General features: G+C 29.3%; 1 protein-coding gene across 2 annotated transcripts in view; it reads left to right on the plus strand.

Moving 5' to 3' along the window:
• LOC107450287 (5-hydroxytryptamine receptor 2C) overlaps positions 1–23,546 on the plus strand; it is a 415,063-nt gene that overhangs the window by 260,752 nt on the left and 130,765 nt on the right. For both annotated transcript variants that reach the window (XM_071180097.2, XM_016066045.4), the window contains one exon: positions 16,856–16,943. The gene's annotated coding sequence lies outside the window, so the exon portion shown is untranslated. The remainder of the gene's footprint in view (positions 1–16,855; positions 16,944–23,546) is intronic.

The following is a 23,546-nucleotide window of genomic DNA, read 5'->3' on the forward strand; positions in this document are numbered from 1 at the left end:
ATGAGAGGTCTAATGTAAGAGGTTTCAACTAGAAAAATGTATGTTTAATTTTAGAGATGGGGATATTTTCTGATCAGATTCTATAATATTTTTTTTAATTTCCAATGGCAAATTTATTGGACAGTAGTTACAGCACAATAAGAAAAGTAAAATGCACTAAAAGATGGTAAACATAATGCAGTAACATGAGTCCATTAATTCAAAAGGTCTCGGGCTTCACAATATCGCTTGGCTAGAGAACACCTGCGCAAAGCGGGACAGTGCATAATATGGGCGGCATCCAAAGATGCCGCCCATAATTAAAGATTCTATAATATTTAATTTATAATTTCTTCTTATAAGTAAATCTAGCAGATAATTAATAAATTATAAAATTTGAAATTTAATAATATTGAAGTGTTCTATAATATATTTTGTCCATTGAAAAATTTTTGTAATGCAAATTGCTATCATATCTAGTGGTCAATTTCTATTAAGGTTTAGAATTAGTTACTCATATTTCTACACATGGTGAAAATTCCAAGCAGCAAAATGTTCTAACCTACCTCATAGGTAACATATATAAGATGTCAAAAAATCCGAAATCAGATTTCTGGAGGGAGTATGATTTATTCGAATCCCATTACATCATACTGAATTATTAACAAACTTAACGAAATTCTTTTTCCATAAGTAAGAAAGTAATTTTTGGAGTTTCATTTCTTTAGAAAAAAAGCGCTTTTATTCTAAATTAATACTTGAATTCGAACAAAAATACATTTAAAAGTAAAAGGTTATCGATAAAGGGTTTTTTGCCTGTATAATTTATTAAATTTCTAATCATTCTGAGTACATGTATTATCGAAAAAAAAGAATATTATTTTATTATTTAAAAAGAAATTGGAAAATGTATCGATTAGTGAAATGTGCCGTGACAACTTAGATAATGTCTCAGCCACTAAAGATCTCTGCGAATAAAAAAAAATCAAACTTTGGATGTGCTGTCTCTTTTCATATCTTTTATCCTCCAGTTAGGAGTGTCAAGAAAGTTTTTACTTCGTATGAGTGATGAAATGAATTTTTTCCTCTTCGTTTCACTTCTAATTCTGCTGGTTGAAAAAAAATCGTCTGTATGTTTTTTCATATATGATTTGTTGAGGGAAAAAGTTGCTTTCAGCTCTGCTTGGCATTTTAAAAGAACTTTGTTCAAATCGTCAGGAAAATTTTAAAGCTTTTGTCTGTCAAGAATTTTATTGAAAACTCTTTTTAAACACTCTTTCTCTTGATATATCTATATTAATATATTATAACAGCTAGAAACACAGGAAAGAGAGTGGTTTTCTTGAAAAAAATAAAATTTCCAGGGAATCTATAAAAAAATAGAAAAATGATACTTTGTAAGTATTTTACGAAAGAAAAATTCTTAGACCTTTTTCAGAGAATCTTAATGAAAAATATAAACTTTCGAGGTATTGATAGTATTTCCATAAATATGACGGCTTTTAATTTTAAGTTAATTTTTAATGCCGCGAAGAAAGGATGTTTCTTTACCCATGTCTTTTGATTCTGGAAATTATGTTTTCCATGAAATAGGATCGAAAAATTGTTTCAAAAAGTTGCACTACTTAACTGCGTCTTCAAAAAGGCTCTAACGAGAAATAAGAAATAACGAGCATTATTTTTTGTTATATATAGTCATAGTCTAGTTGTATTATAGTCTAGTTATATAGTCTAGTTATATTATAATATTCTTCCGAATTTAAAAATAAATTAATGTCCATAACTTTCAAAATTAAAAATAATTAAATAAATAACAACAATTTTGCAAAAACATCAAAGAACATAAGAATATTATTCAATAAAATTTTAGGTTATTTTTTTGAATTTTCGATTTCCTAGAAATATACTTTTAAATCGTTACTATTTTTGTTTAGTATTAGTACTTTTACTTGTACTTTTTACTCGTTACTTTTTAAAATAAGAACTTTTTACTTTTCACTCGCTACTTTTTTTAAAAATACTTGTACTTTTACTCGTTACTTCTTAAAAGTAACATTGCCATATATGATCATATCACAAAGTTTATGAGAATAATGAACAGTTTTCATCTGCCATCGAAAACGATGTAGCTTTTGTAAGGGATAAAATTAAACTTAATCACTTTATCAATTCAACGAAAAAATGATGTAATTGGAAAAAAACGAGGGTCAATAGCGTATTTATTTTTATATTTTAATTATTTTTAGAGAAGTGGTCTTATAATTTATTAACATTACATTTTTCATCTATTTCCAATGTTTTTGTTAACTTAATCAGTATATGCGTTATTTCAAATCCTGTTTTTGTGTTAGAATACATCAAATTGTTAGAAATGTGTTGTTAGTTCTTATTTCGTACATTTAAATTTTAAATAGAACAGTTATACATCGCGTAATTTAAATAAAAGTGGTTTTATAATTTATTCGCAGGCTGCATTATAATAACGTCATGTAATTAAGAACGATTACTATCCACCGATGTATCTGCACTCTGTTCTTTGCTTTTATCCAAATATAACGCTTGAAAAAATGTATGTATTAGTTAAGATAATTGTTTTTCTGTGATCTAAAAAAATTTACTAGCGTTCACGTTATTTTTCTCTTCCTTACTCTACGAGATCTCTTACATCATTAAGATTTTGACTTTTATCTTTGTTCCAACATCGATCTATTTATCTTTTAGTCGGGTTTCCATTTATCTTTATCCGCTGATCTTGTATATCATGAGGATGTTCCGCAACTTATCTCAAAGATTTCCGTTTTAATTTTCTTAATATATCTCTGTTTATATATCGATGACAGCGAATTAATTGTACCGTAACAAAGCATTTTCCATTTATGTTAGATTTGTTCGAAAATCAAATCGTTTAAACCATTTGTCATTTCTAAAGGGGAATTTTAAATACAAATTAATTGATTCGGAAGATTGAGGAAGATGTTAGTTGGTTTAAATAGAAATTACACATAAGTTTATTTTTCCTTAAAAACCATTATTGTATGAAGAATTTTACGCCTTTTACATAAATAAAAATCATAACTCGAGCACGTCAGCTTATGTTTTCATTTTTCTAAATTTAATTTTATGTTTTTGTTGCTGATATGTACGTAACAAAAAGTTACTTTCATCAATTGGTTATGGTTTATTGTATAATCAAATAGTTTTAACTATTAGAATGGTTATGTCTATGTTTTCAAATCTTTAATTCGTTATGCAAACGAATAAACTATTCATATTATAAACAATCGAACGTTTTAATTTTTAAAAAAAAATTTTTTTATTCTGTTTATTATTATGAGAAACAAGTAATTTCACAATTAAACATACTTACGTGAATTACTAATTCATCAACTTATCAATACTTTGATCAATTAGTAATAGTTTATTGTATGATCAAGTGACAAATTTAACTATTAGAATGGTTAATTCCTTGTTTTTAAATCTTTAATTCGTTATGCAAATGAATCAACTATTCATATTGTAAATAATCGAACAATGTTTTAATTTTTAAAAAGATTATTTTATTCTGTTTATTATTATTAAAAACAAATAATTTCACAATTAAACATACTTACGTGAGTTATTAATTTTCATGCAATCTTAATAAAGTATATAATATTTTAGTTGCGAATATTTTTCGTTAATGAGTATTTCAAGATATATTTTATTTTAAATGAAGTGTTTTTTTAAGTAATATAATGCAAAACCATTGCATTTTTACATCAAATTAATCCTTAGTATTGTTTTAGAATAAATAGTTCCAGAATTTCTAGTTGGTAGCATCTCAGTGCACGACAACATCTTATTGCCCACAATGAATCTGCATCTTACTAAATCTTGTGGCAGTATTTTTCACCAAGAACGTTTTCTATCCTTTTTCAAATGTGGTTTATAATTGTATTTTTCCACGTTTTTTTATCCTTAAAGTATCTCATAATAGTTCATAAACTTATCTTAGAAGTAACAGTAATAAAATGAAAATGAGTAGTGGGACTTTTAGTATATATTTCTAAATTCAATTTGCCTAAACACTAATCAATTACTGTAATATCATTTAACTGATAGCTGCATGCATTATTCTATTATTCTAAGTGGTTCGTTTGATCTCTGCTATCACTAACAAACTCAAATTAATCAACTATTATTATATGCTAAGCCTTTAACTAATTATTTTGTGTAATAACTCGCAAAAACTAACACATTTGATATAGTATTCTTAAAATTCTATAACGAGATAAAATTACGAATTTTCCAAGAAACGTTGTTTGAAAAATGGAAAAAATGCTTGGCGTACATTTGTTAGATGATTAATTAGTTTAAACTCTTGATTTGTTTTCATTTGTGGCTAAACATAATTATCTTAACGTGTTTGTTTACACATTTTGCATGCCTCTGCAACTGAAGATACCGTTATCTTCTGTAGGTAAAAATATTTTAGACTTTTTTTTAAGTATTTTAGTTAATTTTTAGTTTATTCTTAGTCAAATGTTTACGAATTATTCTTAGGGTAAATTTTTAGCAGCGGCAAAATTAAATGCAAAATGTTCTGAGTAATCTTGTTTTAAAAGGAAGCAGTTGCCAAAGTTTTAATTGTAGGTAGAAGATAGAATTGTTTGAGTTTTTGATTCGCAACTATCTATGGTAAAATATAATCAATCTGAAGATCCAAATTTCTTTCATTTGTAGAAACTTTGATTTCAACAATTGCAATATATTTCAATTACATATGTAGCTTGATTATTTTTAAATTATTTCCATATAAGAAAATGTCAGTATATTCATAGCTTAATATAAATTCCAATAAAAGTTTCAGTATTAGTTTTATAGTATTAAACTATTCAGTATTCATTAATAAATTTAAATTAAAAATTCAGTATCAATTTTAATCGATTAACGATCTTGATTTGAACTCTGAGTTGATCTAAACATATAATTATAAGTCTAAATCTTTATCTTGAAAAAATATGTATATATATAAGGTTTTAATACAAGTGATAGCCAATATCATCAAAATAAGATAATTTTTTTAAAGTAAATAAATGAATAAAATCATAATCTTTTGACTTAAATTATATAATTTTATTTTTGATATTTACCTGTCTAATCATCTGATACAATATCTTAAAAATACTTAATTTCATTTAATATTATTTAAAATACTTAACATCATTAATATTATTTGAAGGAGAAATATTTATTATTTAACTATTAAAGACTAACCAGTGAAAAAAATTAAAATCATGATTATTTTTGTTCCAGATAAGCATCCTACTGTTTTAAAGACATGGCAGCAATTTGCCAGTCAGATCTCCAATAAAGAGAAAATTACTTTAGATCCGAATACATTTACAAAAAACAGTTATTCTAGGTTTCTCTGGGCGAAACAGAACAAATATTTCTTCAGTATTGATTAGGACTGGGCGATATAAGAAATTTTATATCGTGATGCATCGTCACCAGAAAAAACCTTTCCTGGACTACAAATTCTTTTAATCATAATCTCGTATTAAAGTGAACGTTTCGATATTAAAATTTACACGACCACAAAAATTTTAAACTTAATTATATTTTAAGCAGTCTAAATGAAGCAATTTTAACTATTGCTAATTATTTTTAAATTTTTATTTTTATCGATAATTACATAGTCTTAATTATTTTTAAATCTTTTCTCCTTACCTTACTTTTAGCTATAAATGTTGATAAACTTTATAGTTTTATATTGCTTTAAATACAAACATTTAATGTTATCAATATTTTTTTAAATATATATAAACTTTTTTCAACTATAAAACAGATGAAGAATACGAAGGGTGTAAGCGACGCCTTTTTAAACGCTGAGTTTTCTTGAAAAAGTTCTTATTTGTATAGTCTCATTTAACTATTCATCGTTCATTTATTTTGCTAAGTCTATGAATCTCAAAGATATTTTATTTTATAACCATCGTTGAACAACCAATTCAAATTTTGAGTATAAGGCGACTAATGTTCTACTCTGTAGTCTTGTAATTTTGAACCACATCCAGAAAACAAGGGAACTCTTGGAACAAATAATGGGGGAAATTTGCCTTCATGGAGGACTTTTTGCTGGAACTAACCCTCGGTTAGCCTGACAGCAAGGGGACTCAAACCCCATGACCAGTCTATAACTAAGGATATTTTACGTCAGCACTGTGGTCTGTGTTTGCCAGGTGTGAAATTTGTATCGACCAGCTATCGCTCGACCAGCATTCAAAAACGGTCCACCTCATTGGGAGGAGAGTGCTTCTTCCCCAGAGCCACCACGTCTCTCAATGATATTAAAGGGTGAGAATAAAACATGAGAGTCTTGGAATATTTTTGGAAGGGTCCAAAGCACTGGACAACAAACATTTGGTTAACAGCCCTAGAAAAGTTTCACTCGAAATCATAGTGAAAGATACAAATGCCAAGATGCGGACAGTCCGAAAATGGATCATAGATTTGAAATTGTAAAATGGCATTACATTTACCATAATAGAAAACACAAATAAAGCAGTTCTTGCAATTTTGATTTTTTAAGAAATCTTGTCCTTGCTTTTTAAAGAAAAACTAAAAGCTTTTAATCTGATGCACAGCTATTGATTATGCTTGATAGGAAATAAAATATTTAAATATCTTTGATTAAAACTTAATAAAATGAAATCTAAATTAATAAATTATTTAATCTTACTCGTTTCTAACTATGATTTTTTCTAAAAAATAAATACATTTCAAAGAAAACTTAAAACTGAAATTTATTTTTCGATTTTTTAGCCAACTCATATATAAATGTCCGTCAAATGTCTAACTATACAACTGTTAATTTTGTAAAGCTCGCTAATTGTTTTGAAATGGTTTACAGACGATAAAGCCAGTATAAACTACTTTGACTTCTTTTCAACACTTCTCAAGATTTATTTCGAATAAATAAGCCTGAATAAATTTATATTTCTTCTATTTTTCATAAAATATCCGCTGAGAAACAATTAAAATTCTCCAAAAATACTACTTTTTTTCTAATAGTATTATACGAGAGTTGTTATTTATATTTCTGGCCTTGGCAACAGTAAGTGTTGATAGGTGACCGCAGACGATTTTAATCGAAAGTTTGATATTTTTAAACATAAATTCAGCAGAAGATTTACCATTATAGCTTCATTTGTGTTGTTGACAGTAAATTGAAAAGTTCTTCTCTTTCAAAAAATGGAATTGAATCGTGAACATTTTCGTGTCATTATTTTTCATAACTTTCGACGTGTATTGTCAAGACAAGAGTGCTTCGATGAACTTAATTCTTTATTCAGCGATAAAGCGCCATCCTACAGCACTGTAAAAAATTGGTATAACGAATTTCATCGTGGTCGATGTTCTATCCAGGACGAATCCCGTGCTGTTCGTCCAAAATCCATTGTTGTGCCAGAAAAGATCGATGCTGTGCGTGAACTGATAAAGCAAGATCGTCATGTGACATACCGTGAGATGGAGGCGTCTTTGGACATTAGTATGACTAGCATCAATAAAATATTGCATGGACATTTGAGCGTAAAAAAAAATTGTTCGCGTTGGATCCCGCATAATCAGACAAACGCTCAAAAAAAGGCTCGTGTCGATTGGTGCAAGGAAATGTTGGAAAAATACGTTCAAGGTACATCAAAGGCTGTGTATAACATCTACATAGGTGACGAATCATGGTTCTATGCATATGAGCCGGAAACAAAACAGCAATCAACTGTATGGATCTTCCAAGACGAGGCAAAACCAACAAAAGTTGTTCGAGGAAGAAGCACATCGAAACAAATGATTGCCTGTTTCTTCGGCATTAACGGTCATGTGGCAACAGTGGCGTTAGAGCAACGCAGGACTGTCAATTCTGAATGGTACACGACCATTTGTTTGCCAGAAGTCATCGGAGAAATTAGAAAAAAGCAGAAGAACAGGCGAATCATTCTTCATCATGACAATGCGAGCTCTCACACATCGACTCAAACAAAGGCATTTCTGACGGAGCGAAAGATCAAACTGATGGGTCATCCGCCGTACAGCCCTGATTTGGCACCCAATGACTTCTTCTTATTCCCACACATCAAAAATAAATTACGTGGACAACGATTTTCGACCCCCGAAGAAGCGGTTGATGCATTCAAAACGCATGTTTTGGAGTTACCTCAATCGGACTGGAAAAAGTGCTTTGAAAATTTGTTCAAACGCATTCAAAAGTGTATTGATCATCATGGAGAATATTTTGAAAAACAATAAAACCAATTTCGATCCTACATATTTATTTTTTCATTATTAGGCCAGAAATATAAATAGCAACCCTCGTACTAACATTATTATACTAATAATAAAAAAATTGATCAAAGTAAGAAATATGAGTCGATGAACTTTAAAGACAATTAATTTATTTAAATTCACTAAAACGAACTCAGACTACTCATCCACTCAACTCTTTAAATACGCATTTAAAAAATATTAAACTAGAATTTACAAAAATAAATCATAATTAATTTGTAGAAAATTGTTTTAAAGAAAACGCTGCGTACTCCTAACGATTAAACTTTAAAAATGATTCTTTAAAAAAAATCGTTTCTTTTTTCTCTTAAGTCAAATTGTTTCAGGAAAAAATAACCAAAAGAAAATAACAAATAAAAAAACGCACTCTGATTAGTTATTAAAATTAACTTCGACCCTTCATCCCCTCACCCCTCCAACTAAGCAATTAAGAATTATTAAATTTAAAATGATAAATTATTATAAGCATCTATAGAACATTGTGTTAAAGAGAGCATTTTGAAAGTTAGGTATTTTTATTTAAAACATTTAAAAAAAAATCTTTAAAAAAATAACCAAAAAAAAAATTTTTATGAAAGCACATTGCGATTAGTTATTAAAAGTAACTTAGAACTTTCATCTGCCCATTATTTCAAACAAATGTATACAAAATAATCAATTAAATTTTAAAAATTAAAGCTATAATAATTATGTTGAGAACATTGTATTAAAGCAAACTCTCTAGGACACTCACTTGTCTTTTTAACGGAAAAAAATAAATATTTACAAAAAATCGATCGATTTTTATTTTCTATTGTCAACATCCTTTGAAAAAAAAATAACTAAAGGAAAAATCAAAACTCGTTTGTTGTTAGTTCCGTCCGCAACTTGGGTTTATTGAGTACCCAATCTCAATTATTATTATTATTTATCTCGGCGAGAATAACAACATCGATAAAGAAAGAACTTTTATCCAATGTTTCATCTCCTTGAAGCTGATAATCGGAAATCGATCATCATGCCACGCGGTTCAATGGAGCTCTCATAATCATTTGATATTTCTCTGGAGTCAATTATCCACAATAACTTTTGCATTTATCTTTGCTTATTTCGAGATATTGCTTTCATGACTTCGCCAAACTTGGTTCTTAGTTCGAAATATAATAGGGAATGAAAAGAAAATACTATTTCGTATCGTCATTTTATTTTTGATATAACTTGAACTGTGTCCTTTTTTTTAATGACCGTCGTTGAACAGGCGACCCAATTTTATGGGTTTACGACAAGTGATGTTCAACTCCGTAGCCTTGTATTTTTGAACCCAATCCAGAAGACAAGTGAACTCTTGGATCGAGTTTTGGGAGAAATTTGCCTTCGTGGAGGACTTTTTCATAGAACTAACCCGCATTTGCGTTACATGGCGAGGAAGACCACGATAACCTCCCACGGTTAGCCTGATGGCAAAGGGACTCTAACCCATGATCTGTCTACCACTGAGGATATTTCACGTAAGCACTGTGGTCGGTGCAAGCCGTATCGACCAGCAATCGCAGGGATCGAACCCCGGTTCACCGCATTGGAAGGTGAACGTTCTCTCCCCTGAGCCATCGCGGCTCTGAACTGTGTCTTTGAAACATGGACAAAGCTTGAATGAGGGTTAAAGAAACTGGCCGAAGCAGAAAATGAATCTTTCAAATGAAATGCAGTAAAACAAACTAGATATTCAAAATGCGTGTTCATTTTAAATGTTAAACAATGAACCTCAATTTTTTGCAAGTATGTTACTCATGAAGAAATGCGTGAGCAGCAAAAAGAAAATTAATGCAAAAGCAATTGATTCTAGATTATTGAACTCCATGCATCGCAAATGCATGAGATTGGAGCGGTGAAAGAAAAACATTACATTAACTTCTGTCATTTTTTCTTTAAACTGCGCAGGTTAGGGGGCGTTGTTTTTATGTTCATTTTATTTTAGTTGTGTCTTGCAGTCAATTGTGTTATCTAGTTATTGGATTTTTATTTCAAGTTAGCTTTTGTTCGTACCATTCTTATGTATTTGTCTTGTTTTTATTCTACTGTATTTGCTTCTGTATTTTATATTGTATTCTTCTGTATTTTATATTGTATTCTTCTGTATTTTATATTGTATTCTTCTGTATTTTATATTGTATTCTTCTGTATTTTATATTGTATATTGTGTATTCTATTCTTTTCCTGGACTCAAAACCTTTGAGGTACAGAGAGGGCAATTCTAGACTTTTGTCTTGCTCTCTTGATAGAAAAGGTTTTGCTTTTATGACTTCCGGAGCTGGTACCCCCTGAAGATGTCAGCTTTGGTTGTCATATTTATCCAATTTTTTTAATTTTCTCATTTATTTCATAGTTGAAACAGTGATAGAAGATTCATAACAGTAAATACACTAAAACAAGAACAAATCAGTCTATGGACGCCAACTGCATCATCCCTCCTGCTTCTCTCTATCGATAGTAAAAGTTTTCTTTTTTCAAAAGGCACTTTTTGCTAAATTCTGTTTGTTCAAACTGCACAAGCAACTAGTATATAAATATTAATGCTGTGTAGGTATTTGGCGATACAATCTCGTCCAGTCACCAAATAAAATGTTGCAACTGCGGAGGATCTGAGAAAATTTGAGATATTAAGGACCAAATATTTCTACTTCTTATTTTTAATCTCTAAAGTTAATTTAGCGTCATCATTTTTACTGGTGGCATTTTTAATATTTCTCTTTATTGATGTAAGTGGTATGTCACTATTTTTTAACTGCAAAATTTCTGTTTATGGTTTTGAAAGTCAATCAGTCCTTTCGTTCCAAGCTATTCCAACATATACCGGTATCCATTGAAATACAACATTTATGGATAAAAAAATAAGTTTACTGGATAAAAAAAATAATAAGAGTTTTTCTACAATATTAATTTATTTTCGATTCTGCAACGTTCTTTGAGGGAATACTTGGATGGATGGAATTGAATCTGACCTGTGCAAAATCAATATGAGGATTCACTTAGCTTTTTCTGGTGCAAATCTATTTAGGGGACCACAAAAACACTATTATAATTGTACCTACCCATTGAAATACAACTTTTATGGATAAAAAAACTAAGAGTTTTTCTACAAGATTAATTTATTTTAATTACAAATATTGAAAGTACATACGTACAATCTACATAAATACCTATATTTTGTGTGCATAGTATGTGGAAACTCCGCGTACAGACAAACATTATATGTACTTACATAAACTTATTGTTACAAACATTTGCCTGCATATATTGCACGCAAACTCTGCATATTCATACATATGTACATATGTATTTTTATAAGTTGTATGTCCTACCGTACAAGTATTCGTATTGTAATCTCATATTATATTATTTGTTATTGTTGGTTTATAACAGCTAATCGTAACTTTTTGTCATCGTACATTTTGATAGCATACAAATTATGATAACTCGTAATCACGATAACATTTAACCATGATTACCTGCAATCGTTTTATCTTTAGACTACATTTAATCATTCTTACGTTTTATCAGAGATCTTGATTAATTGTGTTTGTAATTACATTCAATTACAAGTAATTGATTAGATAGTAGTAATTATACGTTAACAATTGGAGATGTTGTCGATTCCTGTAAATGACACCAAACTCTGGATTAGGCTGTAGAAAACAATGGGGCATTTAAGAACTTCAAACTGTAGCAATTAGGATCACTGGAAAATCAGGCTCTAAATGAGTCAATTATTTTATACCTTTTCTGAATCTAATGCATGTGGTATTATCCCGTTTTTCTTTTATTTTAATTAATAAGATACTTAAAAAAGTGCTGTGGACGAAGACATCTGTGAACAAAATGGTTCTAAGCTATTAACAATTTAACAAATTTGCTCTAAACAATTTTGTGAAATAGCTACATTCGATAAAACTAATTTATGAATTGAAAATACGTTACTTTTGAAATTTTACTACAATTGCACAGAAAAATAAGGGTATTTTCACTTCTACTATGCTCTCAACCATTTTATCTAAAATAAAAAAAAGTTCAATACATTATTCATAAAAAAATGGGGTCACCCACTTCGAAGGAACTTGGTCACTCAAACTAACCTTCAGTAATGACAAAAAGAAAAACTGTTCCTGTCATGTTCTTATTTTATTATTTAATTCCGGCATTTGTCATGTTATCGCAAGTTGCAACCAAAAAAAATGATAAGCACCTTATCATTTAAACTATTTAGACTGATATTTTATAAATTGCCCGCATAAATCAATAGCCTAACAAAATGACTTTTGTTTAAAATATAATTATAGCAATCATAAAATATAAATTTTAATATTTTTATTTAACAAAAACAAATTTTACAAAACAAATAGCGTAATAGCTTTCTTTTATTAAACTATGAACGTACTTACACTATTTCAACAGAAATTTGTTCATAAATTGATAAATATAGTAAGGTAATATAGTAAGATAAATATAGTAAGATGATATAGTAAGATAAATATAGTGAGATAAATAAGTGTAAATTTAATTACTTTTGAAGTTCGTAACTTGCAATCCTCGTTTCTGAAAGAACGAGTCAAAATTAGAGAGTAGAAGTGTTTATAAAAAAGACACTACTTTTACTGCAGACGCTATTACTGGATTTAGAAACAGGATAAAAGTTCATTTCATTTTTTTAAAAGTATTACTAGAATCAACTACTCTTAAGTGCTCAACATTCAGTTTTCGGAACGGAAACTGTTGTGTTTATACTCTGGAAGCTTTAATAGTTTCGCAATAAATCGTACTGAGGAACAATGAAAGAAATAAAGCTTAACAAAAAATTAAAAATTAATAAACTTGTAATCGACTTTATAATCTGGGAAGCTCTGAAAGCCAGGAAACTAATTCATAAAGAACTGAAACATTCGTAACAAAGATATATTTCATCGTTTTTTTTTTTTTTTTTTTTTTTTGTTCTTTCAAAAATGCTGGTAAAAAAGAAAACATAACTTTTTAAAATTCGATGAACTTCTTAGTTGGTGCGTTATTTAATAAATAAATAACTTCTATAACAAAATTTTAGCACATTTTTAACTTTTCCTCAATTAAGTGATAGATGAAACTTTTTATATGATTATTTTATTGAATACAACGCAACACTATACGGAATTACTTATTTTGGGAATCAGATTTAAGTTTCAAAAATGTATTTAGGATTTTCGAACTGTAAACTAAAAAAAAAAGGTTTAGAATCTTGAAAGCATTTTCACGAATAAATACTTTTTTTAATAACTCACGAATAAATAATTTAGATTCAATAACGGAGCATCAATTAAAAAAGTGACATTTTTTTAAAGATTTCAAAAATATTTAATTTGAGATCAATAAGCATAAATAATCAGAAACAAAACCCATCAATATCAATAATTCGAATGAAATACTTTTAAACATAGAAAAAAGTCCTTTAGTTACACAGAATTAAAATCTTTGAAAAAATCAGTGATTTTTATAAGAAACTGAAAAATAAGGGACCAGTATGCAAGGAATGGGTGATATATTATTCGTTCTCTGACCAATTTTAAGTTGACGCTACCTACATTTCTCAATACCTTTTCCTTCATTTCTTTTTTACTTTTTTTTAAATTACTAATTCAATTCCACCTTGCCATAATGAGAAGCATTGACTCAATATTAAGCGCATGAAAACTTTTTAATAGCCGATTCTATTTCTTATTAAGAAAAATAATTACAATTGATATAAGTTTCAAATTTAATCCACTTCAATTTCAATAACGGAGCATTAAGAAAAAAAACCCACACATTTTAAAAGAAGATTTTTTTTTATCTCGCACTAAATGTCCTTTTTACCGAAATAATCGAAACACATTGCTTTATCCATTTATTTCAAATTATTTTTAAAAGCAGAGGAAAAGTTTTTCAAACACCCAATAAAATCTCGTAAAAAATTTCACTGTTTTTTTTTATAATTGGAAACTAAAAAAATGGTGAAATCTTTGGCAGACAGATAATTCTTTCTTTGATCAATTTCAAGTTGATGCAGCCAACATATTTTCTTTTTTTTTTCTTTCATTTCATTTTTTTTTCTTAATGGTGAAATTATTAATTCGATTCCACCTTGCTGTAATGAGACGCTTCAACTCGTATTTAAGTGCTAGAAAACATATCTTGCAGTCGATCATTCCTCCCAAAACAAAATTTGGAGCATTTGCATCGTGAGGTAAATTAATGGAGTAATGGCGATTTTTCTTTTCCAAACCTCAAGTTCTTCAATGCCCATATCTTCTCCCAATAATCCATTAAAGTAAAAACTTCTTAGAAACTTCTTTTCGGGTTTTTTTTCTCTCTTTTTGAGCCATGTCATTTGATTCAACTACATTTCTTTTTTTTTTAATTTTCTGCGTTTAAAAATATTGCCGTCTAAGTTTATTTTTCCGTACTATTTCTTTTGCCCATAAATGTGTGTTCTTTTGACATACAGTTTTTTTTCTTTTTAAACTTGCTTTTTTTTTCTCTTGAAATTTTTATAGGTTGAATGGTATATTTAGTGTGATTTTTAGTGAATAAGATTTTATTTATAGTTATTTATAATCATGTAATTGTTGATTTAGGTAAAATATTGAAAAAATTTAATTTTATAAACGAGTGAAAAATTATTGTTTAATATACTTTATACGTTATCACAATCAACAAAAAGTCGTATAGATATGTACCGTGTGATTTAGCACACATGTGTATATCTTCTACATGTCACATATTTTATTGATTTTATTACATTTGAGTACCAGACCACAATACTGACTCATACTGCATCTGTGAATATAAAACATAACATGACAAACATAACAATAAACAAACATGACATAACGTTATTATTTTATTTTATTTTTATTTTTATTTCATAACCGTCGTTGAACAGCCGACCCAATTTTGAGGTTACGACTACCAATGTTCAATTCCGTAACCTTGTAATTTTGAAGGCAATCCGAAAGACAAGGGATCTCCTGAATCAAGTATTGGGAGAAATTTTGCCTTCATGTAAGAATTTTGTATAGAATTAACCAGCATTTGCGTTACATAGAGTGGAAAACCACGATTCCCACCCACGTTTAGCCTAATGGCAAGGGGGTTCTAACCCATGAACCGTCTTCCACTGAGGATATTTTACATCAGCACTGTGGTCGGTGCGATCCGGGTGCGGCCATCAACCAGCCATCGCTGAGATTCAATCCGGTTCACCTCATTTGAAGGCAAACGCTCTATCCTCTGAGCCACCACGACTCCTATGATAGTAATTGTCATATATTCATAGCAAATGCAGTGTAGTTCAATCATAAACTAAAGATAAACTCAGTGACGTGGCAGCCATGGTGAACCAATGACTACTGTCTCTATCCCAGTGTTCATGGCCTTAGGCACTGGGGTGTAGAAGCAGACGTCTTTTTTGGGTAGTCAGCAAAATACGGAGTGTTTAATCCTCATTTTATTGATCCCACTGAAAGGATGAAACACTGGGTAAATCTTGCCCGGTCTGAGGACAGAACCCCGATCCTGTGGCATGGAAACATGAAACGCCACTACTCAGAAGCCGGGCATCATGAATCAATACAGAGGTTATACGCTCTTAGAGGGCTGGCCTCCATCATAAGGACTGAGAATAGCATAGCTACCTATGCTCGGAAATGTCAATGTGTGCCGCTAGGGGGGCTTCTCCTTGATGGATTGACTGCTCGTACACATTTATCTGGTAATTTTTGTTATTTACACTATCGTAATTTTATTTTTTACAAAAACATATTGTAAGCAATCGCATTAGATTTGGCTTATCTGCATCGGTTTTTATCGTATTTTAAAGGAAGTAAATTAAGATAAACTGTCAAATCTGGAAATTAAGATAAAACAGCTATTTCTGAACCTGTTTGTATGCAGTTTCAGAGAAATATTAGAAAACAGGAACTTAAAATAAATTTAGATAGAATTACTCATCCGGCTATGGGCTGCTATGGAATTTCTAATCCTACCTCAAAGTTGGTCAACGCTGAATCCCTCTATATAATTAAACTCATAAAACTCGGAATATTATAAACTAGATTTTGTATTAAACTTGTTTCCTAAAAACTGTTAACAAGATAGAAAAAAAAAATAATTAAAGAAACGATTCAGATAAAAGCAAGGTTTTTACGTTTGAAAAGAAAAAAATTAATGTTTCAGATAACCATCGCTTATCAGGAAGAGTAACAGCATTAAAATTTTAGTTTCACTTATCTTGAAGTCAAGAAAAAAAGAAAGTGACATCATAAAAATACACACTGCCGGTACTTTTTCAACCAAATCTTTGCAAACGCAACACTCCCATGCAAATAAAAGTTGAAATAGAGAAGAGAATACATCCTTTAACCTAAAGAAAAGAAATAAAAAAGAAGGCAATTAAACCACACAAAAAAAACGAAAGTAAAAATTCTATGTTCTTAATACCGAGTGACACATTAAATGAACGTGGCACGAAATAAACGTTTTGTTCTTAATCTGTGTGTATTTGTTACAGGAAATAAACTTTTTTGCTGCCTTACCGAGAGAATGTAGTCTATATTGGAATGAACTGTGTGACTTAGAAGAATGTAATTCCACTAAACGTAAGTAAAACAAATGTTTCTTGTAATTCTTTCTGGGGCTATAAATACTTCCTTATAGAAAGGTTTCATTTAAAAGAAAAAATAAGTATAGCTATAACTTAATCTTAATTCAGAATAGTTATAGTACATATGACCTTTTGATTGCGAGCACATAAATTTAACATAAATCAGTAGAATATTTATGCAGACAATATTTTATATTGCATAGATGTTTAACAATCTGCTAATCATAAAATTTGCATTTTCCATTTGACATAAAATATATATATAATCAAAAATACTCATTAAATACGTCAGAGTGTGTTATAGCGAATTTTTTCTATTAATATAACGGTATATATTGATTAATATATGAGCAACTTTTACTCAGTGGTTAAAGTACTGATCTTTCATAGTGAAAACCGGGGTTCTATCTTCGGTGTTGGCTTGAAGCCCACTCATCTTTCTATCGATTGGTACCAGCTTGTCTGAGAAGTAAAGTCAGTTGGTACGCAATGCTGACCGTATTGACATCGCCATGTTGTTGGTCTCTAAATTGTGTACACTTAACCATTATGGCCCCCTGATCTACAAACTGAATCTTCAGGACGTGCTCTTACTATTATTGGTTAATGTACTGTTAATATTTATGATTATACTATTCTCATCAACAAAGATAAAACATATTAACCCTTGGATGCAGATTGGGGACTGGTATCCCTATTATTGCTGGTATCCTGACGCTTTTCTGACAATCTAATGACAAGTAAAAATATACTCTGGTATTTTTTAATTATAAAAAGCAGTGTCATATTTAACAAGAAATCTGTTAAATTATCTGAATTATATTAGTACTTAAATATTATTATTTCCCATGCCCCACCTGTGTTAACATTTTGTCAATTTAGACATTTTACATGGCAAATTTATTGGCCACTCTTTCAAGGGTACCATATTAGGTGGGCCAACGTTACTCCCACATTAAGAACAGATAGTACAGGGAATGAAAGAACATCCATACCTTGCCCGTGATTCGAATCCAGAACCTTTCCGATGCAAGGCCCAGTTCCTTGACACAGGCCGGTCGCCTAGTACTAAAATATAAAATATAAGAGATAGTTCGAAGCTTTTCTTTTTATTCATATTCAAAAATTTATCAATGATTAATTTTGTAAATTAAAGAAGTTTCACTAACGAATTACTGCTTCTCTTAGATATAAAAAAACTGCAAATAAGTGCAAATTTGAAAAATTATTTTCTGTCAGGAAAGAGTTAAACCATATTTGCCAAGCGAAATATATGTCTCTATTTGCACCATCAATCTATCTCTATTTCAAAACCATAAATTATTAAAATTCGAAATACAATATTTTTCACTTATTTTGATCCAAATTATTAGATATTAAAGGGGGAAAAAGTTTGAAAAATATGTTTAATAAAACTTTTGCGTCAAAGAGTTCAAAACAATGACATTAATTAATGAACACTCCCTAATGTTGGGTTCATTTTTATGCCAGTTCATTGAGTCTTTCATACACTAATTGACTTATTCATAGATTAACTAATTGATCATTAATTCTCCTATTTATGATTGATTAATTCTCCTCTAATCTAGCTCCTTTCTTCTTCAGGTTCATTTATTTACTCAATTTCGAATTTGACAAGCTAATTTCCTTTCTTTGTATTGAAATGAATATATTCCATAAACGTTTCGTGAGTAAAATATTTTTTGATTTAAAAATGGAAATCTTTCATTACTTAAAAGCTGATCAACAGCAAATTTGGTTTATCAAATCTGTCATAATTTACTTACAATTTATAATTCAAAGTTTGACACCTTTTAATTCACTGTCTTTATAATTCAAAAATATTGATCCATGCATAAAGGAGGATCTTTGACAATTCACAGATTTTTACCATAGCTTTTCATGTATTCACAGATCAGTCTATTCATTATACACTGATTCTCCCATTTATGATTCATTGATCAGTCTACTCATAAATTCACTTTCTTTCCTCCTTCTATTTATTTGCACATTTTCGAGATTTTATGTAAATATTTTATAGTACATAGATTAAAAAACCAAAACTGCCATGCTGTAACTGAATAATTTTAAGAATTTCTTCATTTTTTATGAGATATGTCACTGCGTCCTTTGTCGGTGGCGCATCGCATAGAAATTATAGAGAATGACCAACACACAGTTATATTATTTTCCATATCTATAAAATAGATATCAGAATTTATTGCCTTGCAGAAGAGTTTGCATTATAATTCGCTCACAACTTTCTCATGAGGGAGGTTGAGGTTAGATAGGCATATAGGAAAGATAGCCACATAAATTTTTAATTGACTTAGAATATGTCACCACAGTGACTCGAAAATCTGAAGATCGTACGTTCGCATATAACCAACCGAAAACCATAGGAAAGAGGCTCCAAGCAACAACAAAAATTTAAAAAATAATAATAAACCTTGTTTATTTCATTGAACTGTGAAGAAATTCAGTGAAGTGTAAAAGACAGTATGGTTGGAAATTCAAAGAGTTGTAACGTATCAAGCTATATTAAGAAATAGTTCTTTGTTTCATTAAAAAAAAAACATTTATCTCACACCACAACGAATTCAGTAACGACTTTAAATTACCCGTAGCGGGTTAATAAGAATCTTTCAATAAAATATAGAAAATCCCGTAGCGGGTTAAAATAAACTTACAGAAAAAACGTAAAAAAACCCGTAACGGGTTGGTATAAACTTCAAATTCAAAAACCCTTCTAAAAAACAACGACTTTCTGATGTTCCATATTTATCGCCTGCTTTTTTTTATTTTTTTATTTATCTCTTTATGTGTTTAACTTATTTTATTCATGCTTTTGCTAGCCGCTATTTTTTTAATATTTCTTCTTTTATTCATGCTTTTGCCAGCCAATTTTTTCAAAATATTTTTAAACTTTATAGCGTCATATGGGGCATAAATGAGGTGTGGCATTAAAGTCTGATTTTCCATTCTTGTTAACAATTCGCGATCGCAACGCTCGAGTACGCCGTCTAGCGGGAGCCTGTAAATATCGGACATTAATTTATCACGTTTTCATTTAGTTCCATCAAAGTCATTGACTGAATCAGACGCCATTTTATAGCAGCAAATAAGAAACAAAATTTCCCTAAGGAAAAGGCCGAAGAACTTGAAAAAAATCTCCAGAATATTAGTAAATCTTTCAGGAACAGAACACGCCAAACATTTGAAGAAAAATTCCTCAATAATTTTTAATTTCTATTATCAACAAACTTGCAACTGATGACTTCCGATTTCGGATACTGTTACAGATGTGTGTATTAAGGTAAAATGCATTATTTCTGTCTTCAATTCATTACGAATTAAAGTGAAGTCAACATTGCTTTCGTCATTCCAGTGAATAAACATGAATTCAGAACATACAGAATTGTAATAGTTATAGCATATTCTTCTTCGTTATAGAATAGTATATATTTCTGTATCCATATAATTCGGAAAACAACAATAAAAAATTATCCAAGTTACTTGAAATAGTGCCATTTGTGCTGATTCTTAATTAATTTAAATCGTTTTCTTGGTAAGTTTTTTTTAATTTTGAAAGAATAAGTTCAACTAGAATTCAGCTATTCTGTTTTTAGCTACATATTCAAATTCATATCAATTATAAAATTTTGCTGTGTAGTATGTTATCTAAAAGTAATGAAGGTATAAACTATGTATCTATTATTTGAGAATAAAGTTTTCAAACAAGGAACTTATCATTTTGGAATTCTCCGGGAATCATAAATCAGGTAAGTGCAATGATTTTTACAATAAAAAATTTGCTTGTAAATATTTTTTTTTCATTTGATGATGGTTCCCTACAGAATGGTTTTTTACGTCTGATTAAGAACTATAAGAATAATAAAAAAAGAAACAATATGAAAGTTTTTATTTCAATGTTAATAATTCTTAAAATCGTTTTTTTTATCCTAAGAATTCCTTATTTTCCGTTTTTTAGTTTATAATTTTTTGATAAAAATTGTTCTCACAATACTTTTGAAAAATTAAATGGTATAACATTATGTGTTTATGTATACTTCTTGTATATTCCAATGTTTGAAATAATATGATTCAGAAAAGTATGGAATAAAAATTCGGTACTTACGACGTATTAACGCCACCGCCGCTACAGATTTGGCGGTTTTTAAGTGCCGCCAATCTACACTTAAAATTTTTGCGACAGTTCATAAAATAAAACACTTTATTTAAAATCAAAATAGTTAATTGGATTTCGGTGGAAAATGAGCCGATATAGAGTTTAGCATAGATTCAAAACAATCATATCGCCATATGAACTCTGATGAATAAGATTCCAAATGAAATAACATTTCCAAACCGTACGTTTGCCAAGATAAAGTTTTATGTTGTGGGAATTGGTACATTTTCGTTTTTTCGGTAAAATATTTCCCTCCTGAAAAAATAAAATTGCATCTTGTTTTGTTTTTGGCAAATCCCAAAGACGAATATTCGTAGCACTAAAAATGGCGACAAAAAAGAATTGTTTTCTTTTTTTTTTTTTGTTTTTGTTTCGTCAGCATTCTTTATTTTATGTTTCTTAGTTTCTAAATAATGATTTTTATTGAAACTTGAAATTTTTTGATAAAAATTGTTGTCAAAAAACGTTGTTTACAAAATTAAATTTTATAAAATTATGAGGCTTATGTATACTTTTTGTTCATTTTAATTTTTGAACTAATATGATTCTTAAAACTATAGAATGTAAAGTTTAAATGGGCCTTTCATGTTATATCATTACATTTAGTAATACTATTTCTCGGGCATTAGGTTTTAACTCTTATAAGAATATACATATTTTTTTCTGTTAATGTACAAATATTTTTCCGATGTGTTTTGGATATTCCTTCTCTAATAAAAAGAGATACCATTTTGTTTTCGGTTGTACAAGAAAGAAGATCAAGCATTTTTCTTTTTTAAATTTAATAAGCCACATTTAAGAAGGAACGTTGCAATGCTACACGCTACATTAACGACGTCTCCAGAGTAACTGAATGACGGTTCATATGGAAATCGCAGGTAAGCGTCTCATACAACAACGCCCCCTATAGTTCGTTGCGATCGCGAATCACGTCTTTGTAAATTGCTAGTCAGGAAATGAACTGTACCAGTCTAGCCAAAGAAATTTCAATATTACTATAGTTTTCATTGCAACATTCTTTAATTTCATTTTATAAACATTAATTTTTTTAAAAAAAAATTAGTTCTGCAAAGATGTTTAAGATATTAAGAAAGTTATGATTTTTTTTTTGAAGTTCAAAACTTTAAAACTTACACGTGCTAAAAATAATCTCATCTTCTAAGTTTTCTGCAAACTTCTTGCATTGAATGTTTATTTGGAATCATTCATTTAGTTTCATAAATAATTTAAGGAAGCTTTCTAAAAGCTATTAAATCTTCACACATAGTAAGTAAATAAATCAACTCTAATCTTTTTTTTGTTTTCATTTTCCATCATTTGCATTATTTCATAAAATGACGAAAACATATTTTACAAAAGAAAGGAAAATAATACATCAAATCAAATGAACACAATAAGAATACAAAGAAAAAGATTAACACGTTTGAAAAAATTACTTTTCAGAATAAACTCAAAATAAATCCTTTGTTCAAATCTCGTACTAAAATGAATTGAATCAGGTTTCTTACAGGATGTGTTTAAAAAAATTAATTTAATGCCTTTCTATGGTTACTTCTTACTGTTAATGCATATAAAGATTTTCAATTGAAATATTAGTTTCTTATATATTTCTTTGCGTGGGCTGTACAATTAACGTTTTATCTCTCATCATATCGTAAGTTTGAAACTTTACCGATGTAATCAACTTTTCTGATGAATAGTTTTCTCAAACGAAGAATTAAATAAAATAAGAAATGTGTGTTAAAATAAGGTACCTTTTATGATAGATGTTCAATTCCAAGGAAACATCTTCTTCTAATCTAATCAATTCCTCATATACATATTTCTCCATTTTAACTCAAGAGAAATAATGAATAAAAATTATGTTTTAAGGTATTGTTAAAACAAATCGATAACTCGCCTTCATTTATTCCAGCTTGTAGAATTGCTTTGAATTGCATATTCGAAATCATTTCCTTAATGAAAACAGCTACGAAGAGCATTAAAAAAGATATACTCTTTAAATTAATTCATTTCAGTTCACTCTGTCATTTTCGGAGGATAGAAAATTGCTTTTATTGCATATCACATCGTCCATTTAAAATTATTCTAGGTGTCTTCAAAATTACTCAAATTTCGCTATTACATTATTCATAAAAAAGTTCTTAATGTCATATAATTTTATTAGAAATATAAAGGCTTTGTTCCGTGACATGAAGGTTTTGGAGCCTGCTCCGCATTTCCTCAAATTTGGAGAGGTGTTTTTCAGTTGACGTTCGTAAGTCATTCAGCTAATGATTTTCCGATTGAGTCAAGTTATGACTTTCACGTGACGTCATTATTCTTTATTTAACAACAATTATTTTATCATCATAAACATGTCTTTCATAAACTAAAACTGCAATACAGAAAGCTAAAATCTAAATGAAT

The sequence above is a fragment of the Parasteatoda tepidariorum genome, chromosome 1 (assembly GCF_982258835.1).
Source record: "Parasteatoda tepidariorum strain Cologne lab strain chromosome 1, Ptep-v5.0, whole genome shotgun sequence".
NCBI classification, from domain to species: Eukaryota; Metazoa; Arthropoda; class Arachnida; order Araneae; family Theridiidae; genus Parasteatoda; species Parasteatoda tepidariorum.